The following is a 13,961-nucleotide window of genomic DNA, read 5'->3' as shown; positions in this document are numbered from 1 at the left end:
ACGCTCCAAAATGTTCAGGTAAGAAGAGCTTTGCCTCAAAACCCACTCCCAACCACCAACATGCAACTTGATCTTCTGCAAGCTCTTCTCCGACTGGCAGTGAATAAGATGGGGCAGAAGGTAGGCACAGAAGTGCCCTCAGCTCACTGATGTCAGGGGCAGTAGAGGTAGAGAAGAGGACTAAGGGGTGTGTACAAAGCCACAGGCACACAGCTACTCTAAAGGCGGCTGAGCCTGGTGGGAATTGATATCTCGCTGTGGACCGCACTGTTCTGACATGGGGAGAGTGGTGTGTCCCCTGGGTTTCATACAAGACTCTATGCTAGTCTCATCTGCAACCTCCACGGCCAGAGTGTAAGTGTCACATAAATGCCATACACACCAGCAGGAGACTCCCTGGAGCTAAGAGATGCTGTTAATGGTACTATTAGCACCGTCATCACCATCATGCTGCTGGCGGTGACGATTTGGAGAAGTGGATATACCGCCTGTTATCAGTTGCCGTACAGCCAAATAATTCTCCAAACAAGGACCCTTTTGTTACATTGTACTCTGTGGGTCACAGATTTAGATAGGGCCTAAATGGCTATCCTCTTGCCCCATGGGACTTTGATGGCGTCAGGGATGGTGTTTGATGAGAGCCCAGTCTGGCATGGGATTCCTACATATGTGGTATATTCAGGAATTGCCAGCATCCCCATCTCCTCCTCCTCTTCCTCCTCTTCCTCCTCGTCCTCATCTTCCTCCTTTTTCTCTTCCTCCACCTCTTCTTCCTCCTCTTTCTCTTCCTCCACCTCCTCTTCCTCCACCTCCTCTTCCTCCTCTTCCTCTTCCTCCTCCTCTTCCTCCTCTTCCTCCTCTTTCCCTTCCTCCACCTCCTCTTCCTCCTCCTCCCCTTCCTCCTCCTCCTCCTCCTCCTCCTCCTCCTCCTCCTCCTCCTCCTCCCCCTCTTGTCTTATGGCCACCTTTTGAGGACTTTACTGGGGGATCATCAGACTTCATACATAGCAGTTCAGGCTTCTGAGAGGCGCAGGTGGAATTTTCCATGCCATCAGAGGAAGGCCTGGAAGCTACACGACCACCCATCAGCCACATTGTCTTCATCAAAATATCCACAGCCTGCTCTGGATTCAAGAAAAGGAAGACCAGTTCCCGCTTTGAATGGGAGGGCTGTCCAATAATTCATAGTCATTTGCACGACCTAACACTCTGTTCTTCGGTTCTATCTGTAATACAAGACTAACACATCCCTTTCCCAAGACCTCTGGAGCCTCACTCTAGGTTTCATAAGTAGGTCAAGTGCAAGTCCAGACGAGCTTCCTCGGGTGCAGCCCACCGCAGATGACTCTCTTCAATCAGATGACCATTGCCCTCCTCTCTCGGACTGTGCGGTGAGACAGAAACAGGGACCTGGCAAATGGCATACCTGCCCCCAAGGGATGAGGCAAGATGTCCTGGCAGGAACTAGAAGCCCCATCGAAATGGGTCTTTGAGGCTCTCGGATCCCCTCTGTAGAGCATTGTTCATTCTCCATAGGAAGTCGCTGTCACCTGCATCCACATAGGCTGCCAGCATTTACATTCTTCACTGCCCTGGGTAGGTAGGTGTCCAAAGGTGTCTAACATTCTATGGTGTCCCATCCCTGTCTGCCAAAGATGACAGAGCCTTTGCCAATCCTTTCCTTAAAATCCTATGGGCTATCTGGGAATCTCAGAGTTCTGGGCCACTCCATAAAAACCAGGCTCCCACTTCTTCCTGAGAGATTCCACCTCTGCCGAGAGCAGGCTGTTCTTGGACACCTCCATCAAAGCACCACCATAGCTGCCTCTCCCTCGACAACGGGTTTGTTCAGCTGTCGGTGTCTAAAGCCATTTGGACAGGTGGAGGGGTGTCATGGCATAGTTAGAGATCTTCCTGGGCACAGTGACATTATTGTTGACTTTCCAAAATGAAAAGGGGTGGGTCACCTTATACCCTTTTATTTACAAATGTAAATCCTTTAACTTTTAACCTTTCGTGGAGGACATCTTTGAGTACTGGTAATGGGAGAGGAGAGGCATGTTTCTTAGCAACAATTAGGGATGTAACTGAGAGCCACCCAAATCCTATACATTATATATACAGACTGTAGCAAAACCGAGTTGAGACTCTCCCCTGAGAAGCCCATGCCTACAGGTGAGTATTGCTGTGTTCCTTTCCTGAGTGTCTCTCTGCTATTAATCCCCACGGCTAAGACTTAAGCTCAATATTTTGTAAAAAATAAACCCCAACTCCACTTCCAAATAAAAGAGGAGCGCCCTTAAGGTCTTCGTCTAGAAAGCAGGCCTTTCCGGGAGACTGTGTACCTTTACCTGAAGATTGTTTCTTGCTTTGAAGGGGTTTTGTTGGGTGTAATTGTTGTCCGAAGCTCTTCCCGTCTCCTCTGATATGAAAAGAATATGAAGCAAGTTGGTTCTGTCTGCAGGTGCTCCCCTTCAGTGCTCCTCCTGTGATCTTTCTCCAACACCGATGCTTCTTTTGTTGACTTGTTGATTTTTGAGGCAAGAGCCCACTATGTAGTTCAGGCTGGCCTTGGACTCTTGATTTTCTTGCTCCAGCCTCCTGAGTGCTGGGATTAAAGACATGAGGGGCCCTCAGATCTGGCTCTCCGTCCACACCAGGTTTGTCCAGCTGTAATCCAGCCTCAGATCATAGTGTCTGCAGTGCTCAGGAAGCCCTCACTACAACCTCCTGGGAGCGCTTTCAAAAACAACTTCAAGGGCAGAGTTAGAACCCATCTCACGGCAAGGAAGTGGCCAAGAACCAGTGTTTGCTTTTTGTGCGCCGAGGGGTTGGGAGCACAGGACTTGCCTGGGGCCTCAGAGGCCTGGGTTCAACCAGTTTCTCTATTTACTCAAGAGCTGTGGGGTCTCCAGTCATGCCTCTCTTCTTCTGTCCCAACTCCTACAAAGGGGTTAATGTTTTCTCTCTCCCTGGAAGTCATGAGGACTGAAACAGTGTTTCCTATCAAATCTTCAATTCCTGGGCTGGGCTGATGACTCAGTGGGTAGTTTGCTTGCTGTTGGTACATGAAGACCTGAGTTCAGATGCCCAGCAGCCATGTAAAACCGAGGCACATAGTTCACACCTGTAACCTCCCTCCCTCTGCTGAGGCAGAGACGGGCAGATCCCCAGAGCCTGCTGGCCATAGACCTAGCAAAAACAGCAAGCAAGCGCTACATTTGAGAGAGAGAGAGAGAGAGAGAGAGAGAGAGAGAGAGAGAGAGAGAGAGAGACCCTGCTTCACAAACATAGCAAAGTGTGATAGGGTAGGGCTCCCCATGTGAAAGGAAGTCTCCACACTCTCACGGGTGTGTTCACAGACACAGCCTTCAGCTTAGCTCAGAAAGGCCTGGGACACACACACCGTACTATGCTTAGGGGACACTCTGTGACACAGACATCATCACTCAAGCACAGTTATACAATGAAGTCGCTATAGCCTCTTCGATCATTTGATAGCACAAGCAAGTGAAACCAAGTTTCGGGATTTAAACAGGTCTCTCAGAAAAATAGTGTTTGCCAATCCCAACAATGATGTTTAATACAGACACCCTATCCCTGCCTCCCCTGCCTCAGGGCTCAGGATCTTACCCCTCCTCCACCGTACTGCTGGGTCTATTTCAAAAAATACTGCAAGGTTAAATAAAGACATATATTTTAAGACTTTTCATATATTTTATTCATACTATAATATTCTACATATTATAATTGATCCACATATATATTTAAGATTCATAATTATTTAAATCTTGTCTTGGGATGACCGTTTATTGCATTTAAAAATGTTGCAGGTTCCCCAAAATAGATGTCACTGTGGCATAAACTTCCTGATTTCCAAACCTTGCTCCCATAACGCTGGAGGCGAAAAATTTCATCTAAATATTATTGAATTCCAGTGCGGCATTAGCATGCGGAGATATTTACAATAACAGAGCCATTACAACTCAATCAAAAGCTGATTTCAGCCAGAATTATGCAGAATTAAATCTTGCAGGATTCAAATTATTAAAAATCAGAGACTCAATAAAGTGTGGTCTGGAAGCCCCATTTATCAAGGGAGTCGAAGAGCCTCCACAGTTAGAGTGACTTCTTCATATATATTCTGCAAGAATTTGCATGCATTTTAAGAGACCAGAGCTTAATTCTTACGGAATTCAAGTCACCACGCTATATTTGTAAGGCAAAGGAAGCCAGCGCCGACAGCGCGCTCTCCATTTCCTTTCTCTGTCTCACATTTGAAATGCATCGGGGGTTTATTTCTGGTTCCCGCTGGGTAGGGAGATGAAGGCAGGGCCACGGAAGTAGAAAGATACACTTGGATCCAGAGAGGGCCAGAGCGGGATGGCAGGGGAGGCAGCTGGAGGAGACATGAACCCACCGATAAACCGACATGTTAGACGGGTCCCCCTTTGCCTGTGAACCAGCAGACCAAGATACACGTGTCATGTGGGTAATGAAGCCTCACTCCAGAACCTTCCATATAACGGGAAAGGAATTTGTTTCTAAGAAGAGAAAGAGGTAGACAGGAGAATTCCGGAAAGAAAGAGTGGCAAGAGCAAGAAGTGGGCGGGGCAGGGGGAGGAGCGGAGCTCAAGAGGCGGGCCAGGGAAGGAAGGTCGCCACAGAGTACAGACCTTGCTTCCTAATTTTAATTTTTTAATCTTTTATTAGTCCCTCGAGAATCCTGTACAATATTTTGATCATATTTATCTCTTCCCTCTACTCCTCCCAGATCCGCCCACCCATTCTACTTCTCTATCCATCCAGCACTGTGCCCTCTTCCACAGGAAAAAAAAATACAATTTGTCTCTTTCTATTGAGTTTCTCTTTGTAACCCAGGCTAGCCTTGAACTTCTGCCTTTCCTTCAGCAGCATCTCCCCGAAACCTAGGATTACAGGTATGAGGCAAACTACCACACCAAATTCTTCCAACAGACAATAATTCTGTTACACCTACCAGCTGCTGAAGTAGCAAGAGAAGGAGGAAATTCCCACACCAGCCATTCGCCATCTTACTGCAGTGACTGTGACACATCAGGGCCCAGGAATTCAGAACAAGCGATCCGTAAAGCCAGGCACAGACATTCATGCCAACGAGGATGCCATCAGCCAGACCAGAAAATAAAGTGAATAGTCTGTCAGAGATGTTAGCTGCCTCTTGCAAGCTTTCTGCTTTCCAGACAGAAGAAAAAGACGGTGTTGAAGGCCAGAGGAAGGACACCTGCCCTGAGCTCTGTTCCACCAGGCAAGAACTCTGTCCACATGCTCCCTCTTAGCTCAAGGATGTCTAATTTTTAAAATACAGACCGTTTAAACCAAGATGAATGGAAGTTAGGTATTGCATGAGTAGCCATGCCTGCCACCAACCTATAAGAGGCCTAAGAATCAAATGTAACTTGTAGTCTGCGGCAAGAGAGCCAGCTTGGAGGACTGGACCTGGGAATGCATAGTGGAGAAGAGGTTTGCCCAGCAAAACGTGGGTAGATGGTGCCAGGCAGGTCTGTGGCATGAGAGCAAGATGAGAGGCAGCAGTTTCCCAGGCCCTGTCATGGAGAGCGAGGGAACATGGCCTCTTGTAGTACCACTTACAGACGCCATAGCCCACAACCTCCACATTTACTGGGAAAGAAAACAGCCTTCCTAAGACCATTTAGAGACACAGGCTTTTAACATTTTCCTTAGGGCCTTACTCAGTCCTGAAGACTAGAGGACAAATGACTGCCCTCTCTGGAGCAGCCATGAAGAAGTCAGCAGGGTAGAGAGGCGAACAGGGCAGCAGATCCAGCTTTGGACCACACACATCACTCTTGAGAGAGGAATGCCAGTCAAGAAACAAATTGATGGCTCGTGGCTCGATTATTTTCCCTAGAGCCCCCTGAAAGCAGATACAGTGAGAGCTACTTTATGTCTTGAGGTCGCTGGGACTCCGATATCTAACCATTTGCCTTCTTCCCTTCGGCTCCAGAGAAGCTCAAAATCTGTGTGTAATTCTTTCTAGGCCAACTTTAAAGTACACACGCCAGGAGAACCTTCATCTAAGACGGAATTATTGTTCTGCATGGAGTTTCTCTTCTTTCCCTGGCCCCGGTGTGGGTGGGCACACCTTACCCTGCTGACTTGGGCCTTGGCAGCACCGTCTTCTTCGGCCAATGGGTCCTTGGGAGATAAGACTTGAACTCAGGCTTCTGACAGTCCACCTTGTGTGTAATGTTTGAGTACACACCATTACAGAACATTCCTGGGCCACTGTTAAAGAGTCTGACAGGCCCATGGCCCAGACCTAAGTGTACTGGGAGCCTCAAGAAAACCTAGCCAGAACAGTGCAAAGCCTGGTGAAGGGGTCTTAGATCCACAGACTAAGGGACAGTGAAAATATAGTTCAGTGGTAGAGGGCTTGTCTAGTGTGTAGAGAACCATAAATTCCATCCATAGAATGGAGGGGCAGGGGAGTTCCAGGATAGAGACACAAAAGTGTGGGATGAAGAGAAATCCTTGTGGTGGCTGTGGTGGCTGTTGGTGGCTGTGGTGGAGCTGGGGACCGAACCCAGGGCCTTGCACTTGCTAGGCAAGTGCTGTACTACTGAGCTAAATCTCCAACCCCTTGTGTCATCAGGTCTTAAGGTCTCGAGGTTCCCAGAGCCGTGACCTCACAACACCCTTCTGTGCAATCCAACCACAATGTACTGTGGGGAAGAAACTGACAGGTGGCTTATGGAAATTAGGAGGAGAGGAGCAGGTGTAAAGAGAGATGGGGGAGAGGGGGAGAGAGGGAGAGGGAGAGAGGGAGAGGGGGAGAGGGGGAGAGGGAGAGAGGGGGAGAGGGAGAGAGGGGGAGAGGGAGAGAGGGAGAGGGAGAAGGGGAGGGGGAGGGGGAGAGGGAGAGAGGGGGAGAGGGGGAGAGGGAGAGGGAGAGGGGGAGAGGGAGAGAGGGGGAGGGGGGAGAGGGAGAGAGGGAGAGGGGGGGAGAGGGAGAGAGGGAGAGGGGGAGAGGGAGAGAGGGGGAGAGGGGGAGAGGGAGAGAGGGAGAGGGGGAGAGAGGGAGAAAGAGAGAAAGAGGAGGGAACAGTCATAATCAAAGTCCACTTACAGTAAAACTGACAAAGACATTTATAGAAAGAAGGAAGATGGAAAGAGAAAGGAGGGAAGGAGAGAAGGAAGGGGGCGATGAAGAAAGGGCGATGAAGAAGAGAATTGATGAGTCTTTAGGGATCACAAAATGGCATTCAATGACCCTGTCCCACCGCCCCCCTGAACCTACACACACCCCTGCCCACCCCCCACCCTGGGCATCCACTAGACACACATAGTGGGGCTGTGTGTCTGAGCCTCGTCCTAGGACCTTGCTTGTACTCTGCCAGGATCCACCTCTATATGCAGCAGGCTTGGGGTAAGGGACGTCTGTTTTCGTTTCTCTCCCCAGTCTGAGTTTTCTGTTTATGAAAGCAGCAGGTTAGTCGGAGCCAGGAGAGAGAGCCTTCTGCCAAGATGACATTCCAAAGCTTGTGGCTTTAAGCACAGTCCTTCAGGTGACTTCTGTCACATCCAATGCAGGTTAAATTACGAGCTGTGTGGTTCCTAGGTTTTGTTGTGTAATTCTTTGGAAACTGGCATTTCACAGATGGCATATGAGAGAGAACTCTCTCCTAAGCAGACTATCTGATTAATGCGTCTGGTGTGTGCTTCCAAACACGGAGGAGCTGAGTCCACTCCGCCCTCTCAGACACGGCACCAGAACCTTCCACTCCCTTGTTTGTTCTGGAGTATTACAGCCGTGCCAAAAACAAATCCACACAGTCAGAGGGCAGCCTGACAACCCCGTTCTGAGTCCACTTCTAGGCAAATACCTGGATCCTCACTAGATGCATGTGTGTGTGTATGTGTGTGTGTGTGTGTGTGTGTGTGTGTGTGTGTGTGTGTGTGTGTGCATGTACCTGTCTCTCTGTCTCTGTGTTTCTGTGTCTGTCTGCCTCTCTTTCTCCTTTCTTCCTCTCTTTCTTTCTTTCTTTCTTTCTCTCTTTCTTTCTCTCTTTCTTTCTCTCTTTCTTTCCTTCTTTCTTTCTTTTTTTCTTTCCTTCTTTCTTTCTCTATGTATGTGTGTATGCCTGTACGCCTGAATGTGTGTATCTGTGCATGTCTGTGTGTGTCTGGGTGTGTGCCTATGTATGTGTGTATCCGCGTGTGTGTGTGTGTATCTGTGAGTTTCTCTCTCTTTTTCTCTGTGCGTGTATCTGTCTGTCTGTCTGTCTCTCTGTGTCTGTCTCTTATGTCTGCCTGTCTCTTTTCCTCTGTGTAGGTGTGTCTCTGTGTGTCTCCATGTGTGTCATTGTGTGTCTCTGTGTGTGTCTCTCTTTCTCTGTATGTGTGTGTGTTTGTGTCTCCGGCTCTCTGTGTCTGTGTGTCTGTGTGCACGCACATGGGCTTACAGAGGGCAAAGGGCAGACCCTCCTGTCATGCCTCAGTTTCTCTTCAGTTTTTACTTCACTTAAAGGCAGAGTCTCTCACTGTCCACAGGCTCACCAGCTAGGTTAGACTCGATGGCCAACGAGTTCTAGGGAGGCTTCTGATCCCACCTCCCCAGTGCTGGGGACACATGTGCATGTTGCTATACTCGATTTTCTTTACTTGAGTGTTGGGGATCAACCTCAGGGCCTCTCGTTTGCCTGGGAGGCATTCGCTGACAGGCAGTCTCCACAGCCCAGCAAATGTCTTCTGTCCTTCCAGTTCTTTAGTCAGAGTTCCCGGTGGGTAGGTCTTCATCATTCCCTATTCGCCATTTCTGGGGATGAGCAGTTGACACCCAGAAAGTGCTAACAGCATCTGCTGTCATCCCAGCATGCATTGCTTTTTGTATTACAAGAAGAAAACATGTTCCATCAGTAGAACCAAGAGGAGAGGTCTGATGATGGGCTCTGGGGTGGAGGGGACAGCAGTGACAGAATGGCAGCAAGAGTGCCATTGGAAGTGGTGGGTGAGCTGCATAGAGGGAGGACAGAGGTTGTGCTTAAACGAGACCTCCTCTAGGGTGGCAGTGGCCACAGGGTCCGGAATACAAGGAAGGTTGGGAGAGCCTGGAAGTTCCTTGGGTGATTCGTGGTCACTGGGATACAGTCTACTGTCCCCCCAAAGGATGAAGAAAGACAGGGAGGGAGAGGGGAAAGCCCAAAGTGATGTCTGGATTCTGCTAAGAGTATCAGAGGACCAGAGTATCAGTCCATCAAACCTTAGTAGAAATCCCTACAAGCCACACTTCTGGATCTGGTTCATCCAGACCCCTGCAAGGGACAGCAGTCTCCACGTTCACACGTGACATTCAGCTGCTCAGATGTGGAGTGGGGAAAAACAGACTCAGCTTGTGGTGCCCGGAACCCATGACTGTGGAGAAGAGCTAGCTCAGGGTTTGTGCTTTGACTGAAAGTCTGGCCTTTTGCAGACACAGGGAATGGATTGCTACTTATTGGTTGATAGAGGACCAAGAGGTGTGTCTCGGAGAGGGAAGGCCTCAAGCAGAAGTTAAAGCAGGAGCAAGCCAGAATTCACAGGTGGCCTCAGTGACCTCAGATGAACCGCTTGCTCCCTGTGAGCCTGCAAGGAGTGAGAGGGACAGAGGGGCCGGAAGATGTCTTTCAACTGCTTCCGGGCTCTGTAGGCGCATGATATGGAAGGTATTTTATCTTTGAAACAATGATTTTTAAAGTGCTATTTGACTCATAATCGCCTTTCTTGGAAGTGTTCATTTAGAATGTCCGTGACAGACACCAAAGTGTTCTTTCCGACATCGTTTAGTAGTAACAAGAAAATGGAAAGAGCCCCAGTAGTCAGCAGCAAGGCATGCTGGGAAACCCTGGCACACCACGGTGAGGATGCACTATCGTGTGGATCCTAAGATTACTTACAGTTTTGAGAAATGTTCCAGGCAGCGTCGGGGCAAGCCACGCAGCCCAGTCCCCGAGAGGAGCAACACCCGGGCCGGAGCCCGTGTTTCCTAGCTGTTCTTTGGCCACTGCTGGGAGCAAATTCCACCCTTCCTGTCTCGTCATTCCAAAAGTGGGGACAGGAAAGGAGTAGATCTCACAGAACTACTGAAATAGTTTCCACGCAGCACATAGAGCAGCATCCATTGGGAATGAATTAGACACTGTGATTATTAATTAATAAAATATGAAAGGTGCTTCCACAAGAGGGTCCTGCAAGTGACTCCCTGGCTACCTACACAGGAAGGAAACAAACGTGGGTTCGTGCAATCTGCCTTGCACTGGTGATAGAAAGCTCGCATGCTTTTACTTTGTTTTCTTCCGATCACAATTTATTTCACCAAAATGTCTGTGATAAGCATGCAATAAATATGGCTAAAAAAAAAACCTTATATTTCTTTGAAAGTCATTCTCTTGAGCATTAGGGGGAATATGTGATTCTTGGACTTGGGGAGGCCCGGATGTAACCCTGCTTTTCCGCTTAGAACCTCCGCGACGTGCCCAGCCTCAGCTTCCTCACTTAGATACTGGGCGCCTCCAGCACAGAGTGAGCCAGCATCCAAGCATACAGCAGGCACTCACTAATGATCTCCCTCACGATGAGAAAGATCTGGCGCATCTTAACTCTAAGCGCGGGACCATTCTGGGAGCACAGCAGCATCAATCTGTTCAGGCTCCAACCCCGTCTCTCGGATGTGGCTGTCCATCTTCAGAGTGATTGCAGGCCCCAGCTACAGACACTCCCAGGTCCTTAACCAGACATAAAATTGAAAGAAGGGAGAGAGAAAAATTAACGGAAGACAGGAGTCCCTCGGGCGCTCCAGATCTTTCCGTGGAAGCAAATGTATGTCTGATTGAGTTATCACAGCAAACCCAAGCCAGCTCTCCCGTCCTTCCTGGTGCCGGAAGTTTCCAGGGCACGCTCCCAAAGATGAAACCGTTCATTTTTCTCCCCAGCATGCCAGGTGTGTTTTTAAGGAAACAAGTGCTCGGAAGATAATTTCACGAAAAAATATAAAATCCATATAACACCCAGTTACCTTTTCTTAAAGGAAGATGAACGATCCGGGGGAGGGATAAATTGCATTTGCTATGAAATTCTGAATTTCAAGAAGTATATTATGTCCTCCAGTGTTCTCAGTGAAAAGAAAATTATTCCTTTCTTGGGGAAACACTCATGGCATTTTAACGTTTATGACATTTCTGATTTGGAAAGATGAGTTCTTCCACAGGAATGATTCAAACTTCCATTTTTGTAGCAGGCATGTCCTTATAAATTATACCACCAAGAAGCGGGAAAGCCTCTCTTTCTGAAAGGGGGGTGCCTGCTCTGCTGACAAACTTTCTCCTGATCCGGGCTAGTGGCCGTTGAGGATAAGAGTGGAGATTTACTCCACAAGGAAAAGTCCAATCAGTTCCCTATGGATGAAAATTGTTTCTCTTCATCAATAAGGGACAAAGAAACACTTCGCCAGGTGCAATTAAATGTGGCTGTGAGGCTATATTAGGGCAGGATTCAGTCCCCATCCCTGCCATGACAAACCCCAGGATTCGAGGACACTCAAATCTGTGCCTAAGCACACAGAGTCAAAGACGCCCGGCTGCCCTTCTTGAGCGTGAGACACCGCGAGCTGAGGGAAACTCGAGTGATGATGTTTATTTAGAATTAGAATCGATTTTCATTTTACATAACACCTTTCGTTTCCGAGGCTCCCGGAGCACTCTACAGAGCAATGAACTCAGCCGCAGTATCGCTTAAGACAAGTGCAACTATCATTATGCTGCCTGTAATAGCTCACAGGCTTGGAAATTAGAAATCAAGGGAGAGAGGTGGAGAGACAGATAAAGAGGCAGCGAGGGACAGGAGAGGAGCTGAGGGAGAAGTCAGGAAAGCCGGGTAGGAGATTTGAAGGAGCCGGTGAGCAGGAAGAGAGACAAAGACATAGGGGCTCATGGGTCAGGCTTCCAACTCTTCCTTTGTTTGGGAATGTGTTCCAGAGAGCTATCATTTCTATCTCTGACGACAGACGGTGGCATGTGAGCATCACACTCGAGCAACAGGGACAGGAAGGCCTTTGCACAGAGACCCCGCAAGCATCCTGTCCTGGGAGAGCATGATCTGGCCATCAGGTAGCCTAGGACTCACCTTCTAGCCCCAAGTCTGGCTAGATGATCCCGTGATTTGCTTGACATCTCTGGGCTCACAGGGCTTGTGAGATCTACCTCCAAAAAGTGTGAGGCAGGATCAGAGGCTCACAGAAGACTCAACCTCCTCCCAGTCGTGAATATAACATAAGCAGTCCCCAGATCACCTAGCAACTTAATAACCCCTGCCTAATGCCTCATGGGTGGTAAAGTCCCTGATCTCATTTGACAAAATGGAGCCCACACAGCCAGAACAATGATGTGGCCAAGCCCCATGATCCCTTCTCACTTATGACGCTCCCAAGAGTCTGATGATACCATGCCCATCCCTTAGCAAAGACGTCAGACTTCAAGAGGCCTGGGGTCCTCCAAGCCTCACTTCTGGCCTTAAGTCCACCAGGTCAAGCTGTCCATTGGTAGTGATCAACTGCTTTACCTCACTTTATGATGCCCCATAAAAGGACAGATCCTCTAGAAAGCAAGTGTGTGTGTGTGTGTGTGTGTGTGTGTGTGTGTGTGTGTGTGTGTGAGAGAGAGAGAGAGAGAGAGAGAGAGACAGAGAGAGAGAGAGAGATTTTGCAATAGATGCCAGAGATGCATATTACACTGAGTAGTCAGTGTGCACACACAGTACACAGACAGACAGACAGACAGACAGACAGACAGAGACAGAGAGAGGAGGAGAGAGGAGGAGAGGAGGGAGAGAGACACAGAGACATGGAGGGAGGGAAGGGAGAGAGAGCCAGAGCCAGAGAGAGAGAGAGAGAGAGAGAGAGAGAGAGAGAGAGAGAGGGAAACCAAGGCTCCCTGTGTCACTGACACTGTGCTAGGGGTCAGAGCCCTGAAGGTACAAATTAGTCAATAAACATCTATTCAGATTCTGGAAATACCTGGAGAACAACCGCACCCATCCTGATCAAAGTAGGTATCGGGAATGAACGAAGAAAGACACTCAGATATAAGAAACCCAGGAGGGCTTTGGATAGTTCAGAAGAAATGAATGTGAAGCAAATGGGTTGATGGCTCTGGAGAGAGAGAGGTCTTGGGAGCTGGGAAGACAGTTCAGTTAGCAATAGGACCTGAATTTATTCCAAGAACCTACAAGAAAAACCAGGCACACTGGGGAGGCAAAGACAAGGGAATTCGTGGGACTCTCTGGCCAACCAGTGAGACTGAATCAGGGAGCCCCAGCTCCCGCTAATAGACCCTGTCTCAAAACAAGAAATGGTTTCTAAGGAATGACACTTGAGGCTGACCTATGAACTCCACACCCACCTCTAAGCACCTGCGTGTGCACTCACACACACACATGCTCACACATGCACATTTATGCATGTATGAAAACACAAACAGCCAGGCCGTGTAGCCTGTTTAAATGCAGAAACTGAAGGATACAAGGGAAAGATTGCATCCTTCCTCTTTGCAAAGCCTCACCCTCAGTGCCAGACAAACGCCAGCCTCAGCACCACATAGTCCTTTCCAACATGAACTGGACCCAGGCTCACTTCTGCCAGAGTCCATCCTGGGCCTCTCTTCAGGACGGGAAGCAGAACATTGCGTGGTATATTACTTATTTTAATCAAATACAATTTTTTTCTAATTGTCACTGCTCCGGCAGCCTCATGGGGGCTGGTCTGACTTGTGTACATCCGTGACAGGGGAAGCGGCGGCGGCAGCTGCTTTGTGCCGCCCGCCCGTGTATGGTACCTCTCCAGTCTTGTCAGTCACAGCTCCCCTAATTACAGAACATCTGCTTGCGGTGGCCATTAACACTCCTCTACCAGCTTGTCTGGTTTAATACCA

The sequence above is a fragment of the Rattus norvegicus genome, chromosome 6 (genome assembly GCF_021556685.1).
Source record: "Rattus norvegicus strain SHRSP/BbbUtx chromosome 6, alternate assembly SHRSP_T2T, whole genome shotgun sequence".
NCBI classification, from domain to species: Eukaryota; Metazoa; Chordata; class Mammalia; order Rodentia; family Muridae; genus Rattus; species Rattus norvegicus.
Note: the sequence above shows the minus strand (reverse complement) of the source record.